This window comes from Acomys minous, assembly GCF_964271855.1.
Source record: "Acomys minous genome assembly, chromosome: 7".
NCBI lineage: Eukaryota > Metazoa > Chordata > Mammalia > Rodentia > Muridae > Acomys > Acomys minous.
Genome location: NC_140488.1, coordinates 75,478,581 through 75,490,803, shown reverse-complemented (window position 1 = coordinate 75,490,803; position 12,223 = coordinate 75,478,581). Strand labels below are relative to the sequence as shown.

The following is a 12,223-nucleotide window of genomic DNA, read 5'->3' as shown; positions in this document are numbered from 1 at the left end:
GAGCTGCCCATTGGCTACCTCTGTGTCGAGGACCCTAGGTCCAGTCCATGCATGGCCCCTGGTTGGTACTTCAGTCTCCACAGGCTCCCCTGAGCCCTGGTTTTGTTGGTCTTCTTGTGGAGCTCCTGTCCCCTCTGAATCTTTCTCTCCTTACCCTATTCTTCCACAAGACTCCCTGCACTCCCTCCAATGTTTGGCTGTTTCCATCAGTCTTGAGCCACCCTTTATGATTTTTGATATAAAGAGTGAGGGAATGGAAGCGCAGCTGCTTCAGAGTGGAGCAGAAACGCAGGAAGTGGCCCAGAAACCCACAGGGGAGCTGCTGCTTCTGATCCCACAAAAACCACCTTGAGCCAGAATGGAGGAGGTAGCAAGACTGTTCCACAGCAGTATGTTACTTTGATATCAAATACATACTCGGTGCCATTCAACATGTCATTGCATTCACAACCTTTGTCCTAGTGTTAACACCAGCCCTGTGAGACTGTACTCATGGTCATCCCCATTTACCAATAGCTAGAGTCCTTAGAAGTTAAGTAACTTGTCAAAAGCCATACAATTTTGTATACAACTAGCATCCAAACCCATGCCTCACTAATTCCACACCAGCATACCTAATGCATTGTGGTGTCTGAGCCCTCATTTTCTAGAGGTATATTTATCAGCTTGCTTTCCATTTTTCTCTAAGATATTTCATCGCATGTGAAATTCATTGTACATGGTGCTGTCACCCAGGACACTTTCACACAAGTAAACATTGTTGTACTTTGAGCACAAGCCTATCTCTCGTCTAAGTCATTAGGTAGTAGCTGAGGATTATTTTGAAAATTTGATCTTCCTGCCTTCTTTCCCAAGTACTGGCATTATAGATAGGAATGCAGCAACATACCTGGTTTGATATAGTGCTGAGGATCAAGGAAAGACATTGCGCATGCTAGTCAAGTGCTCACTCTACTGAGCTACATCCCCAGACCAATTGCATTTTCTTAAATGTAGTCCCATAGCCCTCCAACAAAATTATTTCTTAAGCACAGACAAAATTGACATGGATTGTTGCATTAGTCATGAGTCTTTAAAGAACAGAACTACAGAAAGAATATATAAATGGTGTTTTATCACCCCTAAGACACCATTGTTAGGTATATATCCAAATGTGCTAATACATATTTAAACACACACATATATGTACACATACATATACATGTATACACATATATGTAAACACACACATATATGTGTGTGTGTGTGTGTGTGTCCCCAGGATTTATTAAACTGGCTCACAAGATATGGTCTGGGTAATCCAACAATAGCTGTCTGAAAACAAGATGACAGAGAATCTAGTAGTATTTCCGTCTGTTTCTGATCTTCAGTCTATGGTGAAATCACAAAGATATTGGTTCTAATACCAGTGAAAGAATGCCTTAGCAACAGGATAGATGGATTTGCCAGCAAAAGGGTGAAAAAAGTAAAAAAAAAAAAAAAAAAAAAAAAAAGCAAAGCTCTCTTCTTTGTACTTCTGTGTGGGCTGCCATCCACATAAAAAGGTGTGACCTTCCTGCTTCAGGTAATCTGGTTAACACAATCCTTCACTGGCTAGACCAGCAGTTTGGGCTGCTGATCATTCTAGATGTTGTCAAATTGACAAGAAAGATTAGGCATCACAATTGTGTCCAGTGTGTATCGGGGGAAATAGTTCATTAAAATATGTCAATTAACCTGGCGTGGTGGCGCACGTCTTTAGTCCCAGCACTCAGGAGAGAGAGGCAGGCAAATCACTGTGAGTTCGAGGACAGCCTGGTCTACAAAGTGAGTCCAGGATAGCCAAGGCTACACAGAGAAAGCCTGTCTTGAAAAACTGGGAAAAAAGTGTGTCAATTAAATGAAACAAAGAGTATACAAGTAAGTGTACAAAAACAAAACAAAACAACAACAACAACAACAACAACAACAAAAGTTGATTAATTGATTTTCACCAAGAGTGACTAGACAATTTTATGAGGAAAATAAGTTTTTCCACAGATGATTCCAGTTCAATTGGATAATCACATGGAAAAATAAAGTTGTGTGTTTACCTCCCTATGTAAAACATATATATATGTGTGTGTGTGTGTATATATATATATGTGTGTGTGTGTGTGTGTATATATATATATGTGTGTGTGTTTGTGTATGTGTATGTGTATTACAATGTAGTAACTAAACGACAACTGTAAATTGATATGCTTTGTAATAAGAACACTTAGGAGTCTGAGGCAGGAAGATCATGCGTTTAAGGCCAGCATGGGACTAAATAAGGGGACCTAGATTAAAAGCAAAAGCAATAAAAATATAGACAAATATTTGAATGGATATTTCTCCCCCAAAAAGATACACAAATGGGAAGGTCCTCAAGATAATGAATCATTGGGAAATGCAAATCACTATAACCATGAAACCATTTCACACCTAGAATGATAAAAATGGCAATATTAATGATTTTGGGAACTTAGGGATTTTGGAATTCTTTTTTGTAGAATTTAATTTTTTTATTAATTTATTTATATTACATCTCAATTGTTATCCCATCCCTTGTATCCTCCTGTTCCTCCCTCCCTCCCACTTTCCCACTTCTCCCCTCCCCTATGTCTGTGACTGAGGGAAACCTCCTCCCCCTATATATGCTCTTAAAGTATCGAGTCTCTTCTTGGTAACTTGCTATCCTTCTCTGAGTGCTGTCAGGCCTCCCCATCCAGGGGACGGTGGTCAAATATGGGGCACCAGAGTTCATGTGAGAGTCAGATCTCACTCTCCACTCAACGGTGGAGAATATCCTGTTCATCAGCTAGGTCTTGGTAGGGATTCGAAGTTTACTGCCTATAATCTCCTTGGCTGGTGCCTTAGTTTGAGGAGGACCCCAGGACCCAGATCCGCCTGTCATAAAGTTCTTCTTGTAGGTTTCCAGGACCCTCTGGTTCCTTCTATTTTCCCATTCTTCCATGCTACTCTCACCTAAAGTTTCAATAGATGTCCTCTCCTCTGACCCACTTTCCTGGTAAGTAAAGTTTTTCATGGGACGTATCCCTTGGATTAGCATCTTGATATAAGTGAGTATATACCGTTTGTCTCTTTTTGCTTCTGGGTGAACTCACTCATTATGATAATTTCTAGTTCAATCCATTTGTCCACAAATTTCGGGAATTCCTTGTTTTTAATAGCTGAGTAGTATTCCATAGTGTAAATGTACCACAGTTTCTTAGTCCATTCTTCTACTGAGGGACACTTAGGCTGTTTCCATGTTCTGGCTATTATGAATAAAGCAGCTATGAACATGGTTGAGCATATGTCCCTGTTGTGTGGTAGGGCATTTTCTGGGTATATTCCAAGGATTTTGGAATTCTTGAGCATTACTTATGGAGAGATATAAAATGATGACGTTGGTTGGCTCAGCATGCCACAAGTTAGAGTCATTTTTGAGGAGGGAACCTCAATTTAGGAAACCCCCCAACCATACTGGCCTGTGGGAAAGTTTGTGATGCATTTTCTTGACTGATGGTTGGTGGGGGAGGGTCCAGACCACTGTGGGTCGTTAAAGATTCTAGATACAATATTGACTCATTGGACCTATGGCTTGTAGATCTTTTCTCCTAGTCTTTGCATTACATTTTCAACTTTATTATTTTTTATTATTTATTTATTTACATTACATCCCAATTGTAATTCCCTTGATCTTATCTTCCTGTCCCCACCCTCCTTCCCTCTTCTGCCCTGTTCCCCTTCCCTAGACCTCTGATAGGTGGGGTCCTCCTCCCCCATTGGCTGACCACAGCCTATCAGGTGTCATCTGGATAGCCTGCATCTCCTTCCTCTGTGTTCACACAGGGCCTCTCTCTCCCCTTAAGAGGCAGTGATCAAATTGAGGGCACCAGAGTTCTTGTCTGAGGCGGCCCCCCACTTCCCCCTTTCCCATATGGAGAATGAGCTGTCCATTGGCTACATCTGATCAGGAGGTCTGGGCTCTCTGATTGCAATGTCCTTGGTTGGACCTGACACTCACTATGTAGCCCAAGGTATCTTTAAAATCTTCCTTGTCTTAGACCCCTGTCCCCCACCATGAGCTCGGATAACATGTATATACCACAATATCCAACTTCTTTTCAACATTTTAACAGGGCCTTTTGAAAAAAATTAATTTTGTTGAAGTCCACTTATGAATTTTTTTCTCTTGCATGAATTTTATGAGTTTCCTGTTGAAGCTGCTACAAATTTCTACAACATGGTGAATTTATATTTTGAGACCGGGTTTCATTTTGTAGCCCCTGGCTGGCCTGGAACTCACTATGTAGATAAGGCTGGCTCCAAAATCCCACAGACCCACCTGTTGGATTACAGGCATGGACTACCACACTTGGCTTTGGTAACTTTTAAAACAATTAATCTACCAGTTCTGGAGGCCAGAAGCCTAATATGGATATTACTAGGATAAAATGAAGGTGTTGCTTTATTCCTTCTGGGCACTTAGGGGAGGATCTATTTATTCTCTTGCCTCACCTGTTTCTAATGGATGTCCATGTTTCTTAGTTCTTGGCTTTCTTGTAACAGAAGCATTAGTCCACCTCTGTCCCTGTAGACATAAGGTTATTTTGTAGTCTAAATTTCCTGTCTAAATGATGTGTAAACTCTGCTCTCCAATTGTCCTGCTGTTATGTCAATAAAGCAGTTTACAGCCAATCAATGAACAGGGGAGAGAATAGGGCTGGACTTCCTGCCAGGCAAGGTAGGAGGAGTTAGGAGAAGAAGCAAAACTGGGGCTTCAGTCAGGGGATTCAGCCACAGGTAGAGGTCCAAGGAAGATCGGGAGGAAGGAGCTGGAGCCGAGGAAAGCTACAAAGTGCGGGCATCGCTGGGATGTTTGCTGGGAGTAAGACAAAATAACATAGAAGGTTGAGAACAGACTTAAACTGCTCAGATTGTGTTGTGAAACCTTGTATTATAAAACAGTCTCAACTATTTGTGTGTGATAGCTGGGTTAATAAATAAGCTAAGAGAAACAAACACATTTTATAAAAATAACCTCAACAGTCCCTGTCATCAGATCTCTTCTTTCAAGCTTTATGGTCTATGAACCCACATAATAACACACATGGTGATCCATGTTATCGCCACACAGAAGATCCTGGACAATCTCTCCGTCTCCAGATGGGATCCCCTCGACAATGTTTCTTTAAGGAAAGCACTAGGTCACCATTTCTGAGGACTAGGGTATGGCCATTCTTTCAAGAGTCACTCTTCAGCCTACTAGAAAGATCTTTCTTTCGGTGTCATGTCTATGAACTTCACTGAGTTCTAGGTTGCCAAAATTTCCCCTTATATGTGTTTTTTCCCTTAAAATTTTCATCTCCTATGTTCTATATTTAATCATGTTGTTTGTCTTTCATTTTTTGTATAAGATATGAGGAATCAATCCAGTTTCAATTATGTACAGACTAAACTACCATCCAGGACAGTGAAACCAATTTAGTTACCCCAAAGAAGGCCATCAAGATAGCTCCACTTTTTCTTTCTTTCTTTCTCTTTTTGTCTTTTGTTTTTGTTGTTGTTGTTTTCAAGACAGAGTTTCTCTGTGTAGCTTTATCTGTCCTGGACTTGATTTGTAGATCAGGCTCAAGGAGATCTGCCTGACTCTGCCTCCCTGAGTGCTAGAATTACAGTTTTGCACCACCACGCCTGGCTAAGATAGCTCGACTTTCATATGTTTTCATTGATGGTAAGAGCCAATCCAAAACAAAAACAGAACACATGTTAAAAAAGGATGCCATAGAACAGTATCTTGTAAATTAAGCTGTAAACATCTTAAATGAAGTAAGAATAATTTGAAATTAGAATCACTTTAAAACACATTACATTCTTGTATAAAGATGTCACAATGAAACCTGTTACATCATACAATTAATATATCCTGATTTTAAAAATGTCATGAAACAGAATGGTGCATCACTAGTAAGATCTTGTCCAATTGCTGAAATATGAAAAACAATTTCTATGATGCTATAGTAGCCAACAAAAAAAACTGCATACTTTTTTATACTGAGGATTTAACTTAAGGCCTTTCACAAGCTAGACAAGTGCCCTACTACGGAGCTATAGCTCCAGTTTTCTTTTTACTATTGATTTTGAGACAAGATTTCATAAAGTTACCCAGGCTGGGCTGGGACTCACTCTGCAACGCAGGTAGGCCTTAAATTTGTGATTCTCCTGCCTTGACCTCTGCGTGGCTGAGATTACAGATATACACTACACAGGCTTAGCTCTAATATGCATACATTTAAATTGCATGTATGTCATGTTAGTGCTGATACCACAGAAATCAGAAGAGGTCATTGGATTACCTGACACTTGGAGCTTGAGTTACAGGTGGTTGTGAACCACCCAATATAGAAACTGAATCTAGGTCATTTGAAAGAGCAAAATATACTCTTAACCACTGAAGCCATATCTTTAGCCCTTAATATTTATTATATGCTAAAATAACAATAAAAATAATTAGATGTGGGCTGGAGAAATGGCTTGGAATTTAAGAGTACTTGCTCCCATAGAAGACAGAGTTTCAGTTCCCAGCATGCATAGGGCAGCTCTCAACTCACACTTACCTAACAACTCCAATTCCAGGACACCTGATGCCCTCTCCTGGCCGCCTGCAGAATCTGAGTGCATGTGATGCCCTTACTAACATGCAAACAAAACACTCTTACATATAAAAATAAAAGTAAATAAAAAGAAACTATAATAATTAAATTATTATAATTGCTAGAATTAGAACATATTTCCATAACATTCAAGAAGATATCTAGAAAGGTTTACACAGACATAGGGATAATGTATAGAGAAAGAAGAAAAGGAAAAGAAATATTAGGGAGCAGAGGAGATTTAAGTGGAAGGTGGGAGGGGATCTGAAGGGGAGCAGGGGCTTGAGGGGGTGAAGAGTTATGGCAGAATTAACCAAAGCTAAGGATATATGAAAAGTCTTATAGAAACCAAAACTATTATAAGCTAATTTAAATATATATAATTAACTTGAAAGGCGACTGCTCTTGGCACACTCAGAAGCAGACTATCAGAAAACAGCCTACTCTGTAAGCATTGGATATTACAGACAAGGGCCATTAACTGGCCTCTCAGTTGTTCATCCAGGAATTCTCCTCGTGGGAGTATTGAATGGTTTTTAGGGTCAATGGCCACTTGCTTGGAGTATAATCTCTGATGCTGAAATGTCGGGACCTGGGCCTTGTAGTTAAGAATTATTCAGGCCTTTTAAAAATGCAAACTTCAGTAAAATAAGAAAAACTCAAATCAACAAAATCAGAAATGAAAAAGGAGACATAAGGACAGACAGTGAGAAATCCAAGGAATCATTAGGACGTACTTCAAAAGCCTATATGCCACAAAATTTGAAAATCTAAATGAAATGGGCAATTTTCTTTCTTTTTTTTAATTGGGCAATTTTCTTGATAGCTACCAATTACCAAAACTGAATAAAGATCAGGTAAACAAACTAAATAGTCTTATATCTTGCCCCAGCCCGCCGGGGTTCGACTAATGCTCAGGAGGAGAATTTTCCTGTATAGAGACAGAACACCAGACACAAAGAAGGGGGCAAGTCTGCATTCTGATCAAACCCTATTTATTGAGAATTTTCACAGAGTTTATATAGGCACAGAGGCATGGGTATTTGTGTAAGCAAGGGTTGCTATGGATACCTAACTCTGGAATGCTCCAGCAGGTAGGTATCTACCTTTACAGCTACTATAATTGCAGGAGAGAAATTCCAGGAAAGTCGTGAAGAATCTGGTTAGTCAGGAAAAAGCTCCCAGAACTGCTGCTCACAGGCATCTGGCCTTTAATCTGATCTTATCAGTATTCCCACCGGAAAAGGAGTAGCTCGGGGATCTGGAATGACCAGCCCCGACAATAAACCACAATAGGTGTTCGCCGACACCTACAACAAGGTCAGCTAGTTTCTGGTGAATGGCAGACTTCTGGAGAAATAGGAACCTAGGTTCTGACAAGATGGCTGAACATTGGCCATATAGCCCGTCCCCAACAATATCTCCTAAGGAAATTGAGGCAGTCATCAAAAGTCTCCCCCACCCAAAAAAAACAAAAACAAACAAACAAAAAATGCCCAGAGCCAGATAAATTCAGTGCAGAATTCTACCAGACCTTCAAAGAAGAGCTCATACCAATTCTCTTGAAACTAGTCCACAAAATAGAAACAGAAGGAACATTACCAAACTCATTCTATATGGCCACAGTCACCTTAATACCCAAGCCACACAAAGACCCAACAAAGAGAGAATTTCAAATGAATTTCTCTTATGATCATTGACCAAAAATACTCACAAACTGAATCCAAGAACACATAAAAAATATCATCCACCATGACCAAATAGGCTTCATCCCACGCATGCAGGGGCAGTTCAATATACAGAAACCCATCAATGTAATGCACCATATAAGCAAACTGAAAGAAAAAAAACACATGATCATCTCCTCAGATGCCAGAAAATCATTTGACAAACCCCAACGCCTATTCATGTTTAAAATCTTGGAGATATCAGGGATACAAGGCACATACCTAAACATAATAAAGGCTATATACAGCAAGCCTATAGCCAACATAAGACTAAATAGAGAGAAACGTAAATCAATTTCATTGAAATCTGGGACAAGACAAGGTTATCCACTCTCTCCATAGCTCTTCAATATAGTATTTGAAATCCTAGCTAGAGCAATAAGATAGATAAAGGAGATCAAGGGGATACAAATTGGAAAGGAAGAAGTAAAAGTTTCACTATTTACATACAGATGAAATTCTACCAAGGAACTACTACAGCTGATAAACACATTCAGCAAAGTGGCTGGATATAAAATCAACTCAAAAAACATCAGTAGCCCTCCTGTATACAAATGACAAAGGGGCTGAGAAAGAAATTAGAGAAACCACACCATTCACAATAGCCACACATAATATAAAGTATCTTGGTGTAACTCTAACCAAGCAAGTGAAAGATTTGTATGAAAAAAATTTAAGTCTCTAAAGAAATTAAAGAAGATATCAGACAATGGAAAGATCTCCGATGCCTGTGGATTATGAGAGTCAGCATAGAAAAATGTCCATCTTACCAAAAGCAATCTACAGATTCAATGCAATTCTCATCAAAATTCCTACAAAATTCTTCACAGAACTTGATGGATCAGTTCTCAATTTCATGCAGGAAAAACAAAAACAAAAACAAAAACCAAAAACCCCCACAAAACCAGAATAGCTAAATCAATCCCGTAAAATATAAGATCTTTTAGAGGAATTTCCATCCCTGATCTCAAGCTGTACTACAGAGCAACAGTAATAAAGACCGCATGGTACTGGTATAGAAACAGACAGGTGGATCAATGGAATTGAATTGAAGATGCAGAAATAAACCCACACACCTATGGACATTTGATTTTTGACAAAGAAGCCAAAACCATACAATGGAAAAAAGATTGCATCTTTAACAAATGGTGCTGGTCTAACTGGATGGTTACATGTAGAAAAATGCAAATAGATCCATATTTATCACCCTGCACAAAACTCAAGTCCAAGTGGATTAAAGACCTCAACTTAAAACCTGACACAATAAATCTGTTAGAAGAAAAAGTGGGGAAGAGCCTTGGACTCATACAAGAGGCAACGTCCTGAACAGAACACCAGTATCTCTGGCCCTAAGATCAACAATTAATAAATGGGACCTCCTGAAACTGAAAAGCTTCCATAAGGCAAAGGACACTGTGAACAGAACAAAGCAACAGCCTACAGACTGGGGAAAATCTTCCCCGACTCTACATCCAACAAAGGACTAATATCCAAAATATATAAAGAACTCAAGAAATTAAACTCTACCAAACCAAATTATCCAGTTAAAAAATGGGGTACTTGAATAAGCAATTTGCAGCAACTTGCTGCCTGACTAAAATTACCAAGTCATACTTTAAACTTGTAATTAGTTATACCATCTTGCAATAAAATGACATTTGAAACAGAAAAAAAATGGGGTACAGAGCTAATCAGAGAATTATTTTGTTTTAAAGATTTATTTATTTATTTATTTATTTATTTATTATGTATACAATGTTGTATCTGCATGTATACCTGCAGGCCAGAAGAGGGCATCAAATCTTATTGTAGATGGTTATGAGCCACCATGTGCTTACTGGGAACTGAGCTCAGGATTTTTGGAAGAGCAATCAGTGCTCTTAACCTCCCAGCCATCTCTCTAGCCCAACGGAGAATTCTTTTTGTTTGTTTTGGTTTTTGTTTTTATTTTTCTTTTTAAAAATAATTTATTCCGATTACATCCGATTGTTATGCCATCTCTTGTATCTTCCCCATTCCCCCTCCTTCCCTCTTTCACCCTGTTCCTCTCCCCTAGAATGGTTGAGAAACATTTTTAAAAATGTTCAACACCCTTAGCCATCAGGGAAATGCAAATCAAAACAACCCTGAGATTCCATCTTACACCTATTAGAATGGCTAAGATCAAAACTCAAGTGGCAGCACATGCTGGAGAGGATGTGGAGAAAGGGGAACACTCCTCCATTGCTGGTGGGAGAGCAAACTTGTACAACCACTGCTGAAATCAATCTGGTTCTTTCTCAAAAAATTGGGAATAGTTCTACCTCAAGACCCAGCTATACCACTCCTGGGCATATACCCAAAAGATGCTCCACCACACAACAAGGACATTTTCTCAACTATGTTCATTAGCAGCTTTATTCATAATAGCCAGAATCTGGAAACAACCTAGATGCCCCTCAACCAAAGAATGGATAAAGAAACTGTGGTACATTTACATAATGGAATACTACCCAGCTATTAAAAACAAAGAAATCTTGAAATTTGCAGGCAAACTAGAAACAATCATTCGGACTTTCAGACAGTGGTTCAGGAAGACAGACCTTCCATCCTACACCATGGCCAAGTTCATTTGTGACTTCATAGAGATGACTCTGAACGTTAACTGCTGCAATGACTTACTCGAAGCCTCGATTGGCCACATTTTGACAGTATGCCAAGGTTGAGCTGGTCCCCCCCCCAAACCCTGCTGAAATCCCTACAGCTATTCAGAGCATGAAAAAAATAATTCAAAGTGCTAAAACTGGTAGCTTCAAACAGCTTGCAGTTAAGGAAGCTGTGCTGAATGGTTTGGCGGCCACTGAGGTATAGATGTCATTTCATATGTCATTTCATATCATAGGCAGATGTGGCATTGTTGGCTTTGATGTTTGAAGACCAATTTTTTGAAAACAAAAACTTTATTGTATAGAAACACACACACACACACACAGACAGACAGACAAAATCCCCCCAAAGAGGCTATTCTCTCATTTCCCCATCTCCCTCCTCCTCGATGCCTCTGATATAAAGGACATTACTATACCTTATCAGAACTTCAACTTCACCCAGATGTCCAGACAATGCCCCATCTACGTATTCTTCTGTATTCATAAGCTGCATGTTCATGTAGCCGTCCACAGAGACCAGGTAGTCCTTGCACTCCATTCCCCACTTAAGTTTTGCCATCACTGGCTTTCCTGTCAGTCCATTGAGAAAGGTTTAGGATTGAGGCATAAACTCATCACAAACACCCGCGAGTGTTGCACCCCACTAGCAGCTGACCTCGCCACTGCCGGCCCCTCATGACTGGAGCAGCTGCTGCTAACCAGAATGGACCAACGCTAGGAGAAATGCTGAAGACTAAATTTTAACAACTGATTTTATTTGAGTGTTCTTTCACTATGTGTAATGAGACACTGTGAATAGCAGTGTTTTCTCTGTCAAAAAGAAAATATCACCCTGAGTAAGGTAACCCAGACCCAGACGCAGACCCAGAAAGACATGCATGGTATATACTAACTTTAAAGTAGATATTATAGATGTCTTCTGAGAGACTCCACCCTGCGGGGGATTGGGACAGATGCTGAGACTCAAAGCCGGACTCTTAGTTAAGAGCTGTGAGTTATTTGGAAGACATGGGAGATGGAAGGACAGGGTTGGCGGCTTGCAAGCCTAGAACCTAGATCCTCCTCCCGTTCAGATATAGCCAATGGACAGCTCATTCTCCACACTTGTGGGGAGAGTGGACACCCTCTGTCATGACCTCTGGTGCCTGTGATTGGATCACTTCCCCTTGGTGGGGAGGCCCTGTGT

At 39.9% G+C, this 12,223-nt stretch overlaps 1 pseudogene across 1 annotated transcript; it reads right to left on the bottom strand.

Moving 5' to 3' along the window:
* Window positions 1–11,389: 11,389 nt before the first annotated feature.
* Window positions 11,390–11,652, bottom strand: LOC311601732 (small nuclear ribonucleoprotein F-like; annotated as a pseudogene). Its single transcript has one exon. The product of its transcript is annotated as a small nuclear ribonucleoprotein F-like (transcript).
* Window positions 11,653–12,223: the final 571 nt, after the last annotated feature.